We start from the raw sequence: 20,285 nt of genomic DNA on the forward strand, positions 1-20,285 counted from the left end.
TGGCATTTTCCAAGAGTTGCAATTGAAGTCAACATTGAATCTATAAAATATCAGCTCAAACAAGTTAGCAAATTTACAAGTCAGTGAAAACAGATCTTTATAATTGAAAGCATTAAAGTGGCATAAGAGACAACATAACCTGTTCTGCCTAAAATAGCTACTGTTAAAGAAAATCACTTTCAGCTATGTGCTTTCAGGAGCATGAATAAGGTAGAACCCCTGGGTGTCAATGGTGCTATGGCTTCCAAACTGTAAATGAAGCAAAATATAAATTATTTCATACAAACAAAAACAAAATTCAACATCCTCATACCACTGCTCCACAAGCATTTTCTGGAAAAGTTGTTATGTTATGAAAGGTTTATATAACTTACTTTCTGCTATTCTGTCTCACTCTTGCAGAGCTTTACAGGAGCTTCACACTGGAAATTACTCCCCAACAACTTATTCATACAAATGTTATGCTGTGTGCTACAAACCCTTGCCATGGATATTTGGGAAAGGACTGGGGCTTTCAGAGACCTAACTTTCAGGGAGGTCTTCTGCAAAACCGTGAAGCTAATCTGAACCTTACACTTAGTTCAGGTTTCATTCTTTGACCTTGCATCACAGATCCTATGAATAAAACATTGTCCTTTCAGTGCAGTCTCAATAACTGGACATTTTCTGGGTCCGTGGATTTGTACAATGAGATATCTACTCCAATCTGTGTACATAATGCTCCAATGCCTGCCAGGAATGGCTGCAATATTGATGCCTTTCAATGTAGATCACATCATTCACAGAGCAGAGTTCAATAAAATGATACTGTAGTTAACAAGTTTTATAACACAGTTACTTTAAAACATGGAACTAATCAGGAGGAAGCCTGTTTATGCATGTCACAGTTACATTGAATTGTCAATAAATAAACAAAGATTTGCTTCACCTATTGTCATGTAGATCAAGTGAGTCATTAATCTAAACTAATGAAGCTTAAGATATTTGACAGGCAGTTTTTATGGAGCTCTTTCTTAATGATATGTTTGCTTTTCTTTATGACACCAAGAGACTATTATCTAGAAAACAGCACATTATAGCCCAAAAGCCTTGAATCCACTGCTTTTCTCTTTATCCCTGGCTCACATTGTGTAGCATTTACACTTACATTTTCACAGAGCTCTCCTGGATAAATAGTATTACTCAGAAATGAATAAAAAATCCAGATAAGAAATGCAACAGGGAAATAATGTGTCCATTGCTTGATCTTTAGTCAGTTATGTCATTAGATAGCTAGTGAGTTAAGGATTTTTGAACTGTCCTGGAAGATAAAAAACGAAGGCTAAATTCAAACTGTTTCACAATGTATGTTCTTTTGAAATTTATTTTTGTTATGAGGCAACACAGAATAAACCCATTAAGAACATTTCAGAGAAAGTAAGCTCATATACCTTCTTGTAAATTTCCAGAATTAAGGTTATCAGATTATCTTCATGGAAATCTGAAAGGCAATTCATGAAAGGCAATTTGGTTTCCACTTTCATCTGAAAATGGTAAGAAATAATGCAGGAAGGCCAACTATCAGCAAATAAGCTCAGTTTCCTCTTGTACAAGCTGTTCACACATAAACACCTAGGGCCAGTTTATATGCCACAGCGTACGATACACCCATCCAGGACAAGGAGCTGTGACACTGCTCTGAAGACAGATCTGTACTTGCACAGTGTCTGGAAAGCCGATCACATCTCCTAGAGCATCTCAGATGGCACTAGATACTCCTGTTCTGGCTCCTGGATCAAGCACAGTATGTTTTCTGCATTCCTGTTCTTGAATGAGGGTTCTTCCAGAGGTTGATACTAAATTTTGACTGGAAAGGAACAAAATCTTCCTTAAAAATTTTCATGTTGCTTTTGGTAACCTGTACTATGAATTACCTCTTTGTTTAAAAAGTACTGCTGTATTTCTACTTTCACTTAAGTTGTTGTAACTCCTAGTCATTATATTTTGTGGGATTATGCTACAGTAAATACCCTTTCTCTCCCTGTGAAAGTAGTGAAATGCTTGAATGCTTAGTACACACATGACTCTGGGACCACTTAATGCCATTTCATTAAAAAGAAAATCTTGTCTGGTTTTGAAGAAAATGTTTGTTTCATGCAAAATTTGTTTGGATTGATGTCATGAGTTCCATTGAGCCAGGCTGAACTAAAGTGATGTGACCATTTGTGGAATACATATGTATTAATATATATATCCCATTTTTTCTGGTAAGTTCTTGTCTAGTTTTAACCTTTAATTCAGTTTTGAGTGTTCATTTTAGAGCAAGAACTTGACACCTTCTGACTCACTGTTCCTCTGAGCTCTGATGTAACTATGCTCTGCTGATGGTTGCTAACTTTGAAGAGTTCTGTGCTCAGATTACAAGAGAAAAGTGAAATATGAAATTCTTGCTGAAATTTTATCAGAACATTATAAAAATAATTTTTAAAAAGTTTTAAAATCACCAAAACAAACAAAAAAGTACAATGTAAAACTCCCAAATGGAAAATTTCCAAGTCAGTGGAAACCAATAAACTGCCACATACAATCTGATAAGACCAAAAAGACTGAGACCTGAAATGGCCATTCTAACTCAGATCAAAACCAAGACGACTGTGAGTGACATAATTCTGCATTAATGATGGTGTTCAGGAGTTTAATGAGTTTCTATCTGTGTAACCTTTTTGTTCTTCTTCTGCTACATACTCTCTGTGTGTGCACATCTGTATAAGCAGTTACCCAGACGATATTAACTCTTTGTTGACATAATCAAGGCTACCAGAAAGAATTGATTTCTACAGTCAAGTGAATGGGAGACATAAAGGCAGGAGAGAGGCTCAGCATCTGGTTTAATAGATACGGCAATTCTTTTCTATATCAAGGCAGGTGGACCATGGTCTTCTAAAATGTCTCCAAATGGCATCAGACATGGCATTAAAAGACACAGATTTTAAAAGAGCCATTTCACATGCCAAGAAGATTTAGATGATCATGGACTCAATGTTTTGAGATGATCATAGGAGACTCTTGTTCCCATACAGACCAGAAGAAAACAGGCTAAGTGAAATAAAACCAGAGAAAACTTAAGAAAAAAAAAATCTAAGACTTTTCACTCATAGCTTTCCAATGAAGAATACCTAATGAGCTCATGTGGTTTTGGAACTTCCAGGAGAGCACAACTAAAAAGAAAACAGTTCAGAACCTGCCTCTTTAATGACTGAATAATCACATCTCTGAACAGTTGCTGATGGTACCAAACTATTGCCCTGATATCAGTGGCATTCTGATTTAAGACATCAATATGTGGCTTCTTAAGAAGCCAAAAGCTGGAAGGAAATATTTTGTATATTACCTGAAGTTAAGTTTCAAAGAGACCAGCACAGATTTGTTTCCATCAGAACAATTTTCTGATGGATCATGCAGTTTTTGTAAATTAGTATGTTTCATGGGGCTGTTTCAATTAGATTTTATGTCTTCCAACCCCATTGAGAATCACTGCAGATTGCTTTGCCCATATTAAAACATTTCACTGAACTAAGGAACCTAAAACATTTTATTTGAAAAACTTCTTGCCATTGGCTTGATTTCTTTGTTACATTAAGAGTTTCTTGTGTCTGAGAACTGGCCTCCGCAGAACTACTTTTTTCCAAAAGCCAGTACAACAAAGCTGACAACGATGGGCAAAGGCCCAGTCACATAATGCTGAGTGCATCACGCAAAAATCTAGTACCTCTGCAAACTTGAGACTTTATGCTCAGCTTGGAATTTTGACAATCAATGACTTTCAAGGCCACTGTCTGACAAAGTGTGAAGTATTCAGTTAACACCAAGTGTGGGTGAATCCCATCGTGTCCAGTTGCACATACATTTCACAGATGTGTCAGAATGGATACATGTTTTGGGGTGTTGAGGCTTCAGTACCATTGCACTCTTTTAGCAATCTCTTTCAGCCTGATGTAAATATGATGGTAGTCAAACACAGAATATCACAGATTTTCAGGCCTGAAGCAAGAACTCAAAAGAGACTATTCTATACACTGAAAATATATTATTGGAGGAATTAGATTATGTCCAAGGATCGTTGTTCAGTACTAATTATTCATTAAATATCACTTCCCAGATGCTAAACCATGTGCATTTACCGTTGCTAGGAAAACAACCATTATAAAAACTCCCTGACCTTCAAATTATCCTCTAAAATATTTTAAAATTTCTCTCCCTGTTTTGGACCATAAAGAATTCTTTACACTGGATACTTAGCTCCTGTGAAATGAAACAAGATATTATTTACCAAGTCTCTTTCACTAAGTAGAGAATCTACTTCAGAACTGCTAGAACTTCAGGACTAATTCAAAGTAACTGAGATTTTCATTTAGTATTAGCCATCTGAACACCCCATCCTAACTTAAAATGGTTTTGTGAGTCTCTATAGCCAATCTGGCTGAGGTTTATTCTCATTTGTAAATACTTGCCACTGATGTCATGCAAACTGTTGTCAAATTCCCTTATGTATAAAATATAAATATTGGTAGATGTTCAGTATAAATGTTATCTAATAGATACTAAAGAAAACCAACTTTGGATAGAAAGTCTTGGTTTTTTCAAATCTTCTATAACTTTGCAATAAGAGGGTTTCTTTATTTTCTGTGATTAAAAAAAAATCTGTTCTGTTTACTATTTAGCCATTTACATTCTGGCTTAGGATTTTCCAGAAGAATAAAAGTCTGTTTCTGTTAGCACTAAAAGCATAGAGAGACTTTCACCCTAGAAATGTCAGGCACCATTACTTTCTGTAGAGTCTGAAAGCGCTGCATCTGTTGTTGTCAGAAATGGGCAGTATGTCTATCCAGAGAGGAGCAATGAAGTCTGTGAAAAGAATTTCTAGAAAGCCAGGCAACATTTTTATAGATGGCAAGTATCAGCAGTGACAAGAAATATACCAAATTTTCCTTCCTTAATAAAGAAAAACATGATTAAAGAAGCTATTTGAGTTATTTGGTTTGCAGGAAGGAAGAGTAAATGCTTTGTATGGTTTCCAATGTTTGCAGCACACTTCAGATACAATAGGTTAACGCAATATTGGCATGTGGTACTGCGCTTCAAGAAACACTTCAAATAACCAGTGTTGACTTCAGATAATCCTTTTTGTTATTGCTGTATACTCCAAAAAGCATTTTTTCTCAGATATTATTATCTGAAGATATCAGGCTTAAGAAGCAGATGCTAAACTTAAATGTTTGTGAGAACGTACCAAATGAAAATCTCAGGATTATTAGAATGCAAAATTAACCATACATGGGGTTTTTTAATATTTACACAATTCTCATCCATGTAACAAACTCACCTTTACTTGGATAGAGATATTAATATATCTAAGGCTTCGTAAGAGCAGTCTACCTGCATTTTCTCAATAGACAGATGCTGCACATGAATGAAGCTTTACAGACCCCATGGTTTACAATAGGCCAACATGGACTTACCATGTAAAAAATTAAATTGTCCAGCAACATACACCCTTATATCTGTCCTGATATTTAAACAGATTTTTAAATGCAGTATGCATCAATCTAATAACATTTTCATTCTTATTTTTTTGGGTTAAAAAATCCCAGATGTAAATGGGAGAGCTTTTATGTTTTCACAATTATTATTATTATTGTTATTACTTTTACTACTATTAAATTATTTTCTTCAGCAGATAAAAATGACAGTGATTTTAGATATAAAAACATATCTGTTCCAAGTACATCTGATGACAGGAATTGCCTTCATGGTCATGAGTCATATCAAAAATTATTTTTTCCAAAACTGTGAAATTTATTCTCTTTAACTGAATTACAGATACTTCATTTTAAATATAGACTTTACTTAGAAAATTCTTGTAACACAACCCTGACTACCCACTCAATAGGTTTTATTAGTTTTGGGTTTAAAATAAACATAGTGAAATGAAATTTAGAAATTAGTAAAACGAAGGTTCTGCTGAAAGACAAGACTCCCCTGAGAGTTCAAATAAAGACTTAACCTACTCTTTATTTTTAGTCATTAGAGTATGATATAACGCACAAGACCACAGCACTGGCAATCCAGTGTGAAGGACTCTCTGGATTGTGCCAGGAACATTCCTTGACAATCACATGGACTCGTAGCATCTCACTTTATAGCCTGTAGGGGAAAGAGAATCTAAATAGAATCTAAATATAGAATCATTGAATTATGTAGGTTGGAAAAGTCTTTGAAGATCATCAAGTGAACATGCTCCAGCACCTCAATGTCTTTCCAGAAGAGACAAAACCTGAACATGGCTTCAGCACCTCAATCCCTGCCCTGGTCCTGTTGGCCACATTATTTCTGATACAGGCCAGGAAAACAGTGGCCTTCTCAGTCCCCTGGGCATACACTGGGTCATGTTCAACTGGCTATTGACCAGCACCTCCAGGTCCTTTTCTACTTAGCAGCTTTCCAACCACTTTGCCTCAGCCTGTAGCACTCGGCCTTTCTGAACCTCATACAACTGGCCTTGGCCCATCTATCCAGCCTGTCCAGATCTCTCTGCAGAGCCTTCCTGTGGTCCAGAAAATCAACACTCCCACCCCAGCTCATGTTGCCTGCAAACTGACTGAGGGTACACTCAATTCCCTTGTCCAGATCATTAGTAAAGACATTAAACAGGACTGGCCCCAGTACTGAGCCCTGGGGAGTGTCACCATCCAGACAGATTTTTACCCAGTGGAGGTAACACCTGTGGGCAGCTGGTTTCTCCAGGAATATTTGGTGGGAGTCAGTTCAAAAGGCTTTGTAAAAGTCCAGGTAGACAACATCCAGTCTCCATTATCCACTAGATGGGTCACACTGTCACAGGAGGTTGGTCAAACAGAACCAAACAGGATTTTCATAAACCATGGTTTTTGGGCTTGATCTCTGGTTTTCTGCACATGTTGTGGGATGGCCTTCAAGATGATCTGTTCCATCCTTCCTGACCTTATCAAGCACAGAGGTCAGGCTGATAGGCCTGTAGTTCCCCCACTACTCCTTCTGCACTTCTTGTACATGGGTGTCACCTGTCTCCTGTCACCTGGATTGTTGGCAAATGATGGAAAGTGGCTCAGTGAGCCTTGTGAGTGTGTTAAGTGCTCCAGCAGGTCACTGACCATTTCCCCTTGGATTATGAGGGCTTCATTCTGTTCCCTATCCCTGTCTTCCAGCTCAGGGATTTGGGCAACCAGAGAAAAACTGGTCTTATTAACTGGTCATACTGCTGCTATTATTAAAGACTGAGGCAAAGAAACCATTAAGTATCTCATCCTTTTTCTTTTCCTTTGCTATTATGTCCCCCCACCCCGTCCAAAACAGAATGGAGATTTTCCTCAGTTCTCCCTTTGTTGTAGATGTATTTATAGAAACATTTTTTAGTGTCTTTTTCAGCACTATACAGATTAGATTCCAGTTGGGCTTTGGACCTTCTAATGTACTCCCTGCATAACTTCACAACCTGGTTGCCTGCCCCTGTTTCCAAATATCATAAACTCTCCTTTTTACTCTGAATTGTAGACAAATCTGTTCAGTCAGGATTCCTTCTTCCCTGCCGTCTTGTCTTTTGGCACATGTGGGACAACAGGTTCTTTCACCTTCAGGATTTCCTTCTTGGAAAATGTCCAGACATCTTCAACTTCTTTGCCCTTCATGTCTGCCTCCCAAGAAACTCCTTTAATCAGTCTCCTAAACAGTCCCAACTCTAAGGTGACAGTTCTGATGACTCCTCTTCTTACTTCTCCAAGAAGCAAAAACTCTATAATTTCACAACCACTATTGTGAAATAATCCATCAATAATCCAATAATCACATCACCCAGCAGTCCTCCTCTGTTCACAAAAAGCAGGACCAGTGAGCACCTTTCCTAGTTGGATGCCTCTACAGCTGTGTCAGGAAGTTCTCTTCCATACACTCCAGAAACCTCCTGGACTGTTTTCTCTCTTCAGTACTGCATTTTCAGCAGACATCCAGTAAATTGAATATGCAGAGATTCATTACCTACATAATAAAAGTTGCATTTACTTCACAAGGCCTGGATTTTACTCATTGTGTCTAAAACCACTAGTAAAAGCTATTCAGGGCCTTGGTTAAGCATTGCTAAAAGTTATGGAACCTCTCAGTAGGGTCTTTTAAGAAAAAAAGCATGCCACAAATTCACAGTTCATTCTGTGTTGAATGTATTATGGTAATTGAACTATCATCATGGTATTGTCAGTATGCTTTTGTGTATAATTAAATTTCACTTCATTGAGATTTTAGCCATAAACACCATGTGAAAAGTCTTTCTTGAAGGACTGGGGGGACTGGGATATGATTTCTGTAGCTTTTGGGGGATTTTGGGGGGTTCTTGGTGGAAAGGGGGTTGGGATATGGTTTCTTTGTTGGGGGGGTTGTTTTTTTGTTTGATTGTTTTGGTGTGAGCTATAACTAGGAACACTAGAAATGAGAAAACAAAATATTTAATAAAATTAGCCATATAGTTTTGAATGTCAAGGAACTTTGGGGTTTAGCTGATTCTTAAACTGATTTTCCCATCACTAATACTAGGATTGATCCAAGTAGAAAAAATTTACTTACAATTTTCCATTGTAGATCATTGTAAAAGAGTTATGTAGTTTAGGCCTGAATATTACATGCAATAATTCATAGCACAGCAATCCATATGCTACACATCTCTGTTAATCTGTCAAGTGAAAATGCTAAAGCAGGAACAGATGAGAATGCTAGATTTATTGTGACAATGTATTTTGGATTCCTTCATTGCTTTTCTCACCTAAAAACTTCTCCATTCTAGATGTTATTCTTAGGTACATACTTACTCATTACTTCCTGTTCTTTCCTGGTGAAAATTGGTCTGCTCTCACCAAGACTTTCAGCAGAGACTGCCCAAATTACCAGTTTAATATTCATTATAACACATCCTTTGAGTAATGCAATACCTAGAACAATCTCTAAAGAAACATAAATTAATTGAGTACATGGTAAATGTAAAGGTAAGTCCACAGGGAAATTGATAAGTATTGTGCTATTGCTTTAAACTCCTGTTACAATTTTAAGCTACAGAAAGGTGACATACCACCATTTTTGGCTCACTGATACAGCCAAAATTATTTAACTTTTAAATCTGAGTAAAAGCATGAGTATTGATGGATTCACATCAGTGGCTGTATCTGGCAGAAGTCAGAAGGGCACACATGTGCTCTTCTATGTGCATTTGTCTTCATCTTTGCTGTGTTAGTTGAATTAGGACACAGTCTAGACTCACACACTTATCCATGAGCCTGAAAATAGTCCTGGTGTTCCTAATTTAGGTACAGAATATGTGAATGCCTCTAGTCATGTTCACAAGTCCAAGTGGTCAAAATTTCTATTTTGTGAAGCTTATTTATGGTTTTAATATGAAAAAAGTACTAATATTTTATTATCAAGAAGCTTCCTGTTCTTATATAAAGTTAATCTTGCTATAGGTGACGTGAAACAAAAAAAAAAGTGCTTATCTGTCCTTGCAGCAGGTATCCAAGAAATCTTCTCTTGCCTATCAGAAACCTGTATCACCCTGCACCTCTTCCTCTCATATGGCCAATAGCTGGCTTATTCATTTTTGTTAAAAATGTAGTTCTTATTATTATTTTCAGCTTAACCTCTGTTTAAGGAGACAACAACATCCAGACCAAAGAGATAAATAGGGTCTTTCAGGGCTGGTCTTTCTGGACTTCTTGTCACCATGCAGTGAAATTAACAAGGCACATGCTGACAATTTAGATCCCTCACTCAGCATTTCACTAAGCCGTTCACTTATCAGGTACTGATATGCCTGATTAAGACCCATTGCAGTTCCTGTGATGACTTTTAGACATACCTTTGTTTTTCCATCCATCAAGAGAGTGAAGCTGTACTTCTACAATCACCACTTAGTTCCTTATCAGTCAGTCATGGCTGTGGGCTTTATTAATGCAAAATAATTCTCTCATCCTCTTGTCTCCTGACATCACTTTCCCCTCCAGTTTAATGGTGGGAAGCAATGAAGTAGCAGTACAGATATAGTGTGTGTCAGATAATCGTGGTAGCTACCAGGCAGTCAGATCATCAGACCTTTCACAGGAGGAAATAGAATTACTGATATGAGAAGGCTGATATCAGATGAAGATGCTTTGTCTAGGAGAATCAAAATGAGCTCTTACAGGTTAGGAAGAAAGCTGATGAAAGTACTCACTAGAGAACATCTATAAGCTCTATAAGAGGAATATAAATAAAAAGCAACCAAATAATGAAACCAAATATCAAGATTTATACACAAATTTTTAGCAGCTTTATGAAGCCTATCTATGGGATAATATTGGAAAATTGCTGTATATACATTCCACAGCCAATTTTCTTTTTTTCAGCTAGGTAAAGCTCTTTTTCTAACTCTCAGCATTAAAGCATACTTAAATATTGACTGTTAATAGAAATAGATATTCCTGGATAAAAAAATAAGACAATGGAATATTAAATTCCATTTCAAATACCCATAAATTATAAAATTCTGAAATTAAGTCTACTAAGTAGTGGTTCTGGGTCCATTCATTACAATTAAACACATAAGCATATAATATTCAGTTTTAAAGCAGTGATTTTAATGTGCATGATGTACAAAATGCAATTTTTAAAAAGTCTTTTCTACTATTCATATTTTAAGATAGCAAAAGACTTTGGTATAGGAAATGTCCATATTTTTATGAATATTACAACTTTGATACTTTCGTGGGTATTTTGGAATCCAGGTTTTCTAGTAATCAAGTTATATCTTGCACTACTTTATTCATACCCCATTTTTACTTTTTGCCCATTTACCCATTTTATTTTACACTAGAGCAGTCCATTACTGAAAGATCTTACCCAGTGTCAAGGACTCATTCTAGAGTGGTTCTTGAAGGACAGCAGTGCATGGAATGGAACCATATTGGAGAAGCTGGTGGAAGACTGTATCCCATTGGTGATTTGACTCTATCCCATAGAAGGGCTCCTGTGTTGGAGGGGAAAGGTTTAAGAAGGAGCAGCAAAGAAGAAGACAACTTTTGAAGTGATGGCAGCCCCCATTCTCAATCCTCCAGTGCCACTCAGGGGGCAGAAAGAGGCAGAAGAATTTTGTGTGAAGCTGGGACTGGGAAGACAGTAGGGGAAGAAAGGGGGCACAGGTGAAAAGTGGGCTTAGTTTTGGTTTTATCCTCTTCTTTTATTACTTGTTAATAAATCATATTCTTTTGCAAAGTCAAGTATGTTTTGCCCAAGACAGTAAATGGGGAGTAATCTCCCTCTCCTTATCTCATTCCATGGACTTGTTCTGCCCCTGCTGAGGGGGGAGAAGTGATCAAGCAGCCTGGCTGGCACCTGGTGGCAACAAACAAGGGATCAGTAGTTTGCTGCTCAAAATGAAAGGGCAACAGGTTGTCACTAAAAGCAAAATAGGTCAATAGATCTAACTAAGCCTGATAATCCTCCATCTAATTTGGTGAGTTTCACCAACTGATTTCCTTTACCTTTTTTTTTAATTTGGCCATGATATAATGCAGGGAAAAAAACATGTTTGTACACTTGAAATACTAGATCACCTAACAGGATAAGCTCCAGTGCCAGCTTGGAGGAATCAGCAGAAGAGATCTGCATCAGCTCACAGGGTCTTGGGCTACAATATTAGAAAAATTATAACAGGCTACATAAACTTCTCTTAGGAAAGGTTTAAGAACGCTGATCCCTTTGAGGAGGTGAAAAGATGATCTCTGGATCTTATTTTCATCTGTGTTCCCTAAGACTTTGGGAAATCTAGTGATAACATCCATTTCCATGAAACAATGGTTTCAGAAGGTTAGTGAAACCCTAAAAGTGAAGATATCATCACTGGTGAATGATACGACTACTGAAAATCTAATCTGCAGCCAGCCTGCAACTCTCCAGCTCTTCTAAGTGAACATTTTTATTTAATTTTAGCTACATTTTACTTTCAAAACTCAATTCACTCACAGTTAAGTAGCTCACATTCTAGGTTTGTAAATAGCTTGTCTGGTAAATGCGGGAGAGATGCTGGCAGCAAGCATCCACCTTCAATGTTTTGATTAGTTCTGCTTGGCTTGTATCATCAGTTGACTGAATGTGAGATTGTGCACATTAGATGGAGTAATGTCTTTATGGTGACTTGGCAATTATTTAAGCACTACATTGTACCCCAAACTCCATCTTTCTCAGATAAATAAAATGAATCTGTCATTATCCATCCAGAGTAGGAAGGAATGATTGCCACATACATATAATTCATAGAAAGACATAATAACACACTTTTAATATGCTTCAGGTTGAACTTGCAAATGAACATCTTGCTGTGGGAAAAATTCATGCAGACATTTTGGTTTTCAGGAAGCACTGCTGTTTAGAAGTGCTTAGAATCTGTTGGATCTTGGAGATATTCTGAGTCTCTAAATCAGGCTCCATGTACTGATCTCAGCAAAGGGAAGGAGAGGATGAATTCTGCGTGTTTCCCTGCAAAGCATGTAGAGCTATTCAGTTACTTGTAAAATACTGGGATTTTTTTCAAGGGGTAGATAAACTTGTTCCTCAAAATTGCTGGGCAGAAGGAGACAGACCATGACTTCTAGTGTGCCACAGCAACATGACTCTTAGTATTCCTCTCTGCTGAAAGGATGTATGAAAAAAAAATCATGGGTAAAATATGATATTTTTATTATATTTATGTGTTGACCTAGTTGAATTTTAAAGGTCCCTTTCAACTAACCCATTCCATGATTCCATCATTTCAGAAGTGTATGCACAATTTTTCTGAATTCCTTTGCAGATCAACCCTCAGCTTGAGCCTGGAAGGTGTGCTGGTGTGCAGGTGGAAACCAGGCAAGCAGGAATAGTGACTCTGTGTCACTGAGCCACCTGACTTGTAGCTGAGCTGCAGTGCTCACCTCTGAGATATCTGATCACCAAATGAGGAGAGGAAGGAAGCCCCTTCAAAACCAGGAGATTAATTTGGTGTATGGGGAGGTTGGCGTCTCAAATTTGATGTGTAAGTAGGGTAGTGAGTTTTGTCCTGTGTCTTTCTTGCTTTTCTTCTTTTTTACTTGCATTCTCAGGCCATAATTGGTTGCAATAACTTTGGGTTCATAGAGTACTGGTCCAAATGCAGAAAATATTTTCTGTGAGATATATCAAACGCTCATTCTAAAGACTGAGTGCTGAAAGGAAAATTGATTCTCTACATCAGGTTAAACTTATCTGGCCCACCTTTCATCTGTCTACTGAGTTTATTAGGATTTCATAATAACTGAAAATGAGCTTATTTAATCAATTTGGTTAGAATTGGCCACAGAATGTTTAAACTTTTCTTATGCTCCCTTTTGAGCCATTGTGACAAAACAAGACAGATAAGTACTAGAAAAACATATCAATATTTAAATAATTTTTTTAAAGACATTGGTCTTTAAAAAAAACTTTGGAGTCTCTACAGCAGCTACAGCTACTCAGTCACTGTGTGTAGGTGGGCTTCCAGGCTGTGCACAGGCTTGCTGAAGACTTGCAGACATTACCTGTGCTTCACAATTCTCCTTGTGTGGAGAATTGCCTGGAGGATTGGCACTGTGTCTCATGTCTTCGAGAAATGCAAATGTCTTGGGAAGGGGGAAAGAAGAAAAATTTTTAAAAAGCAAGGGTATATTGTTGCTTTAAAACTTTGAATCTGGCAGCAATAAAACGAAATATTTCCCTCTTTGTCAGTGTTCATTTTAATGCATTTTTGGAGATGTGGCAGCAAATTAAAATCAGAGAGATCAGTGCAGTTGGAAACATTTAATTTTCACAAAGTGAAAGTACTGTGCTCCTGTGGAGTCCTAAAGCTAATATATAGTCCCCAACTTTGATTTCATTTAAGTCATTGGCAAAATTCCCATTGACTTCAAGTGAAGTAGCATTGGACCAGTTTCAAAAAAGGAGTATTATTAGGTTTAACATTTTAAACCCACAAACATAAAGAGCAGTCTTAACATTATCATGATTGGGAATTTCATTTTCAAATGCATTTGACAGTATAGTCAAACAAAGAAATGTAGCTTATCTTTTAAACTTTTAAATTGCTAGCTTGAGCAAAATTGGAACTGCTTTCAATTAAATAATGCATTGAAAAGTATCGGGACAGAATTGCCTTTGACAGACAAGAAATACTGTATTTATCTCATTGTAGTCCATTCATTGGTTTATGGCTCCAGAATCCTCAAGCAAATATCATAAATCCACATGACATCCTTGTGTGTTCTAGCAGATGTTGTATTTGAGTCTCAGAGTTAGCTGAAAGGTGTTAAAACTCATGTAACCAGGCAGCTTCCTGTCAGCCACCCATCTGAGGAGTCTCAGAAGCTCTAGTAGCTACAATGACATTTCGTATGAAGTTACACCCCAGAAATTGGCTCCAGATTTGTCCATTATAGAGGAGAAGATGATGTGAAGTACTGCTGAAATCTCCCACAACAAACTAATCAAAAATGCCTTTGAGATTTCTGACATTGCAGCTGTGAAAAAAAATCAGTTTTAGGGGCACTTGTGCAAATATCAGAGCTAAAAGTGTTGCCAGGATTAAAGGCTGCTCTAACCAGCTCTATCTGGCACTGTTCACTGAGTGATGGAGTTTCTCAGGCATTGTCCTACCTGTTGCATGGGGGGGGGGGGGGTTGCCCACACTTCATCTGCACAAGTGACATCTGATGTCACAGGTGGTAGCAGACACCCTGCTAAAAGCAAAAAGGCAAAAGACTGTCTGTGCCAGGTGCTCCTGAGGACAGTGAATTGGATCCTATTTTGAGGTAGGGACAGTCCAGCTGGAGAGAATAGAGGGCTGTAAGCATCCTGACTCTGCTTGAAGGCTCCTCAGGAGGCTGTGCTTCTTCGAGGCTCAGGTGCAGACTCCACAGAGGTGTGGGACTTTACAGCTGGGTCCATGGTGGCAGCAATGACTTCATCACAAGGAATGGCTTGACTAGACCAGGCATGCCTGGGTCTCCAGCCTCTTCATCAAAAATCTCTTAGATGCAACTTCTTCCCCAGTCTGCTCTGTGGAGCCTCTGGTGTCTGTTTACCTAGTGTTTCTAGCCGCCAAAGCTGCCTTGGAGTGCAGCTGGGTTCAGAGGATCCTGTATGCACAGGATGCCTTCCTCCCTACACCAGTATGCTGGAGATAGTGAGTGAATGGGCTCTGAGGAGTCAGGCAGTCAGGCTGTAACAAAAAATACACTAATATTTGAACTGTTCCTCTATGCCTTAGATGTTGATTGGGTTTTGTTTGTTCAGTTGTGTATAAGATTTCTAAGGTGGTTTTTTTTTTTTTTTCTTTAGTGCTATTGAAATAAAGGAAACAGAAAATTCAAGGCAGTCAAGAGTAGGAATGTTATATCCTAACTTCTTAGAACTAAGGGATTTCAAAGAAAGTATTGTGAGAAACTTCAGATGATGGGTTGTGCATAGCACAGGCCAAAGTGTGAGCAGGGACTTGGGCTGCCAAGGGCTACAAATTCCCTGTTTGCTTTCACAGAGATGGGGAAGGAATGACTTCCCACCTTCAGAAGAAGTGATCAGAAACCTGATGTGTTACAGGTCTACCAGGGTTTCTATCAGTCATGGACAGATACTTAACACTGACCATGAGAATACCAGAGTATGAAAAACTCCTCAGAATTTGCTTGTTTGCCTTTAGGAAGAGATAAAAAGTACTTGTCTTATAATTGGATGATCAATAAACAAATTAACTACAACATTCAAGCTTCCCAGCACTTGCAAGTGGAGTTCAAATGGACAGGATTAAGTGACTAGTGATAGTAATAATAAATGAAAAATGTGTATGATTGGTCAAAAAATTAGTCCTAGTACACTGACAACTGAAAATATATGATTGTATTTACAGTATGGAAGATTAATCTGTTCATCCACTGCTCTCTAATGCAGCAATTGCAGATGTTGCAAACACTGTAACTGTAGGGAAATTATTCTGCTAATTTTTATACTGACAAGCCCCATTCAAATAAACAAATAACTGCAATTTACCACATATCCAGAATAATTCTTCTCAGAAGCCTTCAACAGAGAGCAGTGAATCTTTCCTTCATCTATCCGTTTTCATGTTTGTTTATCATAATAAAGAGGGGTCATGTGCTGAGTAAACAGTCTGTTTTAGAAAGTTAATAACTCCTGAGTTATTTGTTGAGACTTGGTGCCTAAACAAGCACAGAGATATAAATGAGCTGGTTCCAGGATGGGGCCATGATTACATAGCCCAGTTTATCCACGAAAGATAAAACTCCTGTAATGCATTATCTTTATTTCAGAGTACGATGGCAAATAATTTTAATATATATTTTTCAAGGCTTGATTCTCTCACTAAATGGGGTATTCTGTCACTGAACCAGGCGCTGAATGGTCAGAGTCAGACCATTAATGAAGTCTAAAAACAGTTAATGCAGGGTGAGTATTTCTGAATGTTTCACAACATTAAACACTTTTAGAATGTACATTTTGAAGTATATCTGTGGCTTTCTAGAAGTAGTCAGTGCCTGTAGTAAGGGGGAAAATTCCAGGGTGAGATCAACTTGGTTTTTTTCAGTTAAAAGTGTATACTTTCTTGTTGATACAGAGTGTAACTACTAAGAAATCTTTGACAGTTGTCTTTGAGGAGATTACATTTAAAACACCAGTTTTAAATGCTGTCTAATTATCTCCAGTTGATCCTCTGACTATTCCTTTTTATAGCAACCATTTTTCAAATGGCTTTTGAGGCAGTGCCTCACTCCAGTACCCATTGTCTCTTTGAGCACTCTGTTCTGTCTGGTGCCTAAATTGCTGACTACCCCAGATCTAGAAGATGAATTACTGCAATGAAAAACATTCAAACATCAAAATGGCTGCTGTCCTTCATAGAAACTCTGTTAAATACTGGAAGTGGCCTAGGCTAGACATGACCCGTATTAGCAATGCATTAAAGAAATCAGAAATGCATTTACCATTTAATACATTAAATACTACAGAGCTGGGATAATTGCATCAGAAAATACAGCGTGTAACTTCCTTACCCCTCTCTCTGCTCTCAAAAACTGTTATTTACACTGATACTTGCTGTGTTGATACAGTAGTTATGCTACCTCTGCTGGTAAATCTGGCTATTTTGATCTGTTTGTACGTTTATGTGTTGATACAGCAAAAAATGTGCTTGGTACATCCTCTGGTGGTAATGCTTGGAAACATCAGTCGGCTGTGCAAAAAAACTGACTCCAGTTTCTGCCTTTGTGTATTAGAGATGCTTTTTCCCTGTTTAGGCAGAGGAAACACAGTGGGCAAGAGTGTTCAGGAGGAGCTGCTGAAGAGGAGGACACCTTCATCCCAGGCTGGGCTGCCCCAGGATGGGGTCACAGAGCTGTTCACCACAAGAGTTCAGAGGGCTCATGGCATGATCATCTTCTTTTTCACCCCTCCATGCCATCCTGTCACCTCAAGCCATTGTTTTTATGGAGCAGAAGCAAAATCCTGGAAGAGGTTGGGTGTGGGGGATTTTTTCTCATGCCCGAGGAAACTGCAGCAGCCCTTTTGAAGCCTGGCACTCAGACCAGGTAAAACCCCTTGCCAAGGAGGAAGGTACAGGTGACTCTCTGTGTTTAATACAGGACTATTGAAGGAGTTTCCACTAGGATGGATGAGCCTGACTAAGCAGAAGAGGAGCACCTGGCCTTTGAGAACCAGCACCATGAGGTCCCCTCCCCTCTCTCTCTGCTTCTTCTTCCCAGACTGCTCAGGCAAAACTCCTCACCACTAGAAGCCATTGAGCTGCTTGATGTCACTTATGGATTTATAATGTACACAAGGAATGAAGAAAAAGCTATGAAGTAGGTGTGAAATTATATTAATTTGAAATTGGCTCTCACATGATCATTTGAGGAGCATGTGTAAATTGCTCCTTTTCTGATCAGGAGGTTTTCTGTTTTATGCAAAGCATAGTTACTTTTCTTCCTTTTCACCCTTTTAACTTCAGGAGATGGCAACATGCAATATGTTTTACTGTTCTACTTTTCCCTTTAACAACAAAGGGAGATTAGTTACTGTTTAATCAGCTGCTTAACTACCAAGACTTGTTGATGAGGCCCATGAAATTAAGTTGTGCAGATTTTACAACTCAGCAGAGTTCACAGTGCCACTGTCAAATTTCTGTCTGCCAAGGCAAGCACCGTGAGTGAGCCATAGAGGTCAGGAAAAAGGGACATCAGGAGACACCAGGAGGTGATACCAGCTGGGATCAGTAACATCTGATGGTCACCTGCATCACAATACCCAGGTGGAACGGTGGCTTCTCTGCACTACAGAGATGACAGTCACAACAAAACTAAGAAAAATGTCTGGTGCAGAAGATAGTGGAGATGAGTTCAGGCTTTTTTTCAGAGGACAGGACTGTTGACAGATGCAACACACAGCTTTAAGGCAGGTAAAAGACTGTTAGGCACAGAACAAATTTCTGTGTCATTGCCTGAGGGCGTTTCCAGAGCTGTCCCTCCCCAAGGAGGTGCCTGATGCAGGACAGTGTGCCCCAGTGGCCCTGGCTGCTCCTGGATGAGGTGGTGGGACAGGAGCACCTGCCAGGCCCAGCCCTGCCACCCCAGGGAGCCCCCATGGTCCCCTACTGCACTGTCATACCCTGAAGAACCCATGGGGGATGGGGACAAGGTAGGGGGACATAGCCACTGCACCTGAGTGCAGTTAGCCTGGAGGAAAGCTTTCCAAGGAGATGGCGAAGACTCACAAGGGAAGGTCTCTAAAGCAACTTATACCTATACCCATCAGTTACTCTTGCCTCAGTGCTGGGATAGGACAAGACATGGCAGCTCAACATCCTTGTGTTTTTACAGCAACAGGCTCATGTACAGCAAGGGGAGATATCCTCTGGAAGTGTATGCTCCTGCCAAACCTGCTTCAAGGTGCCTCATTGAACTTCACCCAAGTAAGGCACATAGCAGGGTGGATAAAGCTTTATTTTGGCTACCCCTTTTCATCTCTCCTTCAGTGAATCAGGAAGGACCAAGCACTTTCATTAAATCTTTCCAGCTCAAGACCTGAGAACCTGGATGAGCACTGAAACTTCAGACCTCTGACAAGGCCAATGGGGTGGCCCTGCCTTTGTGTGGCAAAGCAAATGTGATTTCACTACAGGTACCCTTGAGGCCCAGCCATACCATCAGTCCTGTTTTTAAGAGACTGAAAAACACAGTTAGGCAGAAGCAATTCCATTTTGTAGTAACTCTCTGTGAATAATCAATATTTAGTGCCTGCAACTCTAATACTGAATTATTTATTTGAGAATTTAAGTATTTGAAAAAATATCAAAGCCAGTTGTATGCTGGGCAGCATCAAAATCAGCATGGCCAGTGGGTGAAGTGAGGTGATTCTGTCTCTATACTCCATCTTTGTGAGACCTCACCTGGAGTACTGATTCCAGACTGGGGGTCCCCAGCACAGGAAGGACCTATTGGAGCAAGTCCAGAAGAGGCCAACAAAATGATCAGAGGGATGGAGCACTTCTGCTTGGAAAGGCTGATCCAGTTGGAATTATTTAGCCTGAAGAGAAGACTTCAGGATGATCTATTTGCATCTTCCATAACCTGAAGGAAGCCTATAACAAAGACAGAGAGAGACTATTTATAAAAGCATGTATTGATAGAACAAGGCATAATGGCTTTAAACTGAGGGTAGATTGAGATTAGATGTTAGGCAGAATTTTTTCACTGTAAGGGTGGTGAGGCACTGGAACATGTTGCCCAGGGAAATTGTAGATGTCTCATCCTTGAAAATGTTCAATGCCAGGCTGGATGGGCCCCCGAACCACCTGGTCTAGTGAAAGGTGTCGCTGCTTGTGGCAGGGAAGTTGGAACAAGATAACCTTTAAGGTCTGCCTTAGCGCTCTCTCTTGTCCCCCCTTTCGTCCCAGCTAGCTCTGTGAGGAGGGGGGGAGCGCTGGCAACTTCCGTGTTTTCCGGCGAACCCTCGCGGGTATCTGCCGGTGCTGCGTGGGTTTGGGAGCGAGGCGAGTCCCGAGGCGAATAAAAGGAGAGAGATTTTTTCCCCCGCGGGCGATATCTCGGTTTATTACGGCTTGGTTGGGAAGGCAAAAACCGAGGAGGCTGCTGTGTGCTAAGTTCGAGTTTGTCCGTGCCGCCTGGCCGATTCGGGGGCGGGGC

The 20,285-nt window shown here is 39.2% G+C and overlaps 1 protein-coding gene across 1 annotated transcript in view; it reads right to left on the reverse strand.

Annotated features, from left to right (window-relative positions):
• Positions 1-19,572: 19,572 nt before the first annotated feature.
• CA8 (carbonic anhydrase 8) overlaps positions 19,573-20,285 on the reverse strand; it is a 60,323-nt gene continuing 59,610 nt past the window's right edge. The window contains exon 9 of the mRNA XM_072924675.1: positions 19,573-19,720. The gene's annotated coding sequence lies outside the window, so the exon portion shown is untranslated. The remainder of the gene's footprint in view (positions 19,721-20,285) is intronic.

Source organism: Taeniopygia guttata, chromosome 2 (assembly GCF_048771995.1).
Source record: "Taeniopygia guttata chromosome 2, bTaeGut7.mat, whole genome shotgun sequence".
Lineage (NCBI taxonomy): Eukaryota > Metazoa > Chordata > Aves > Passeriformes > Estrildidae > Taeniopygia > Taeniopygia guttata.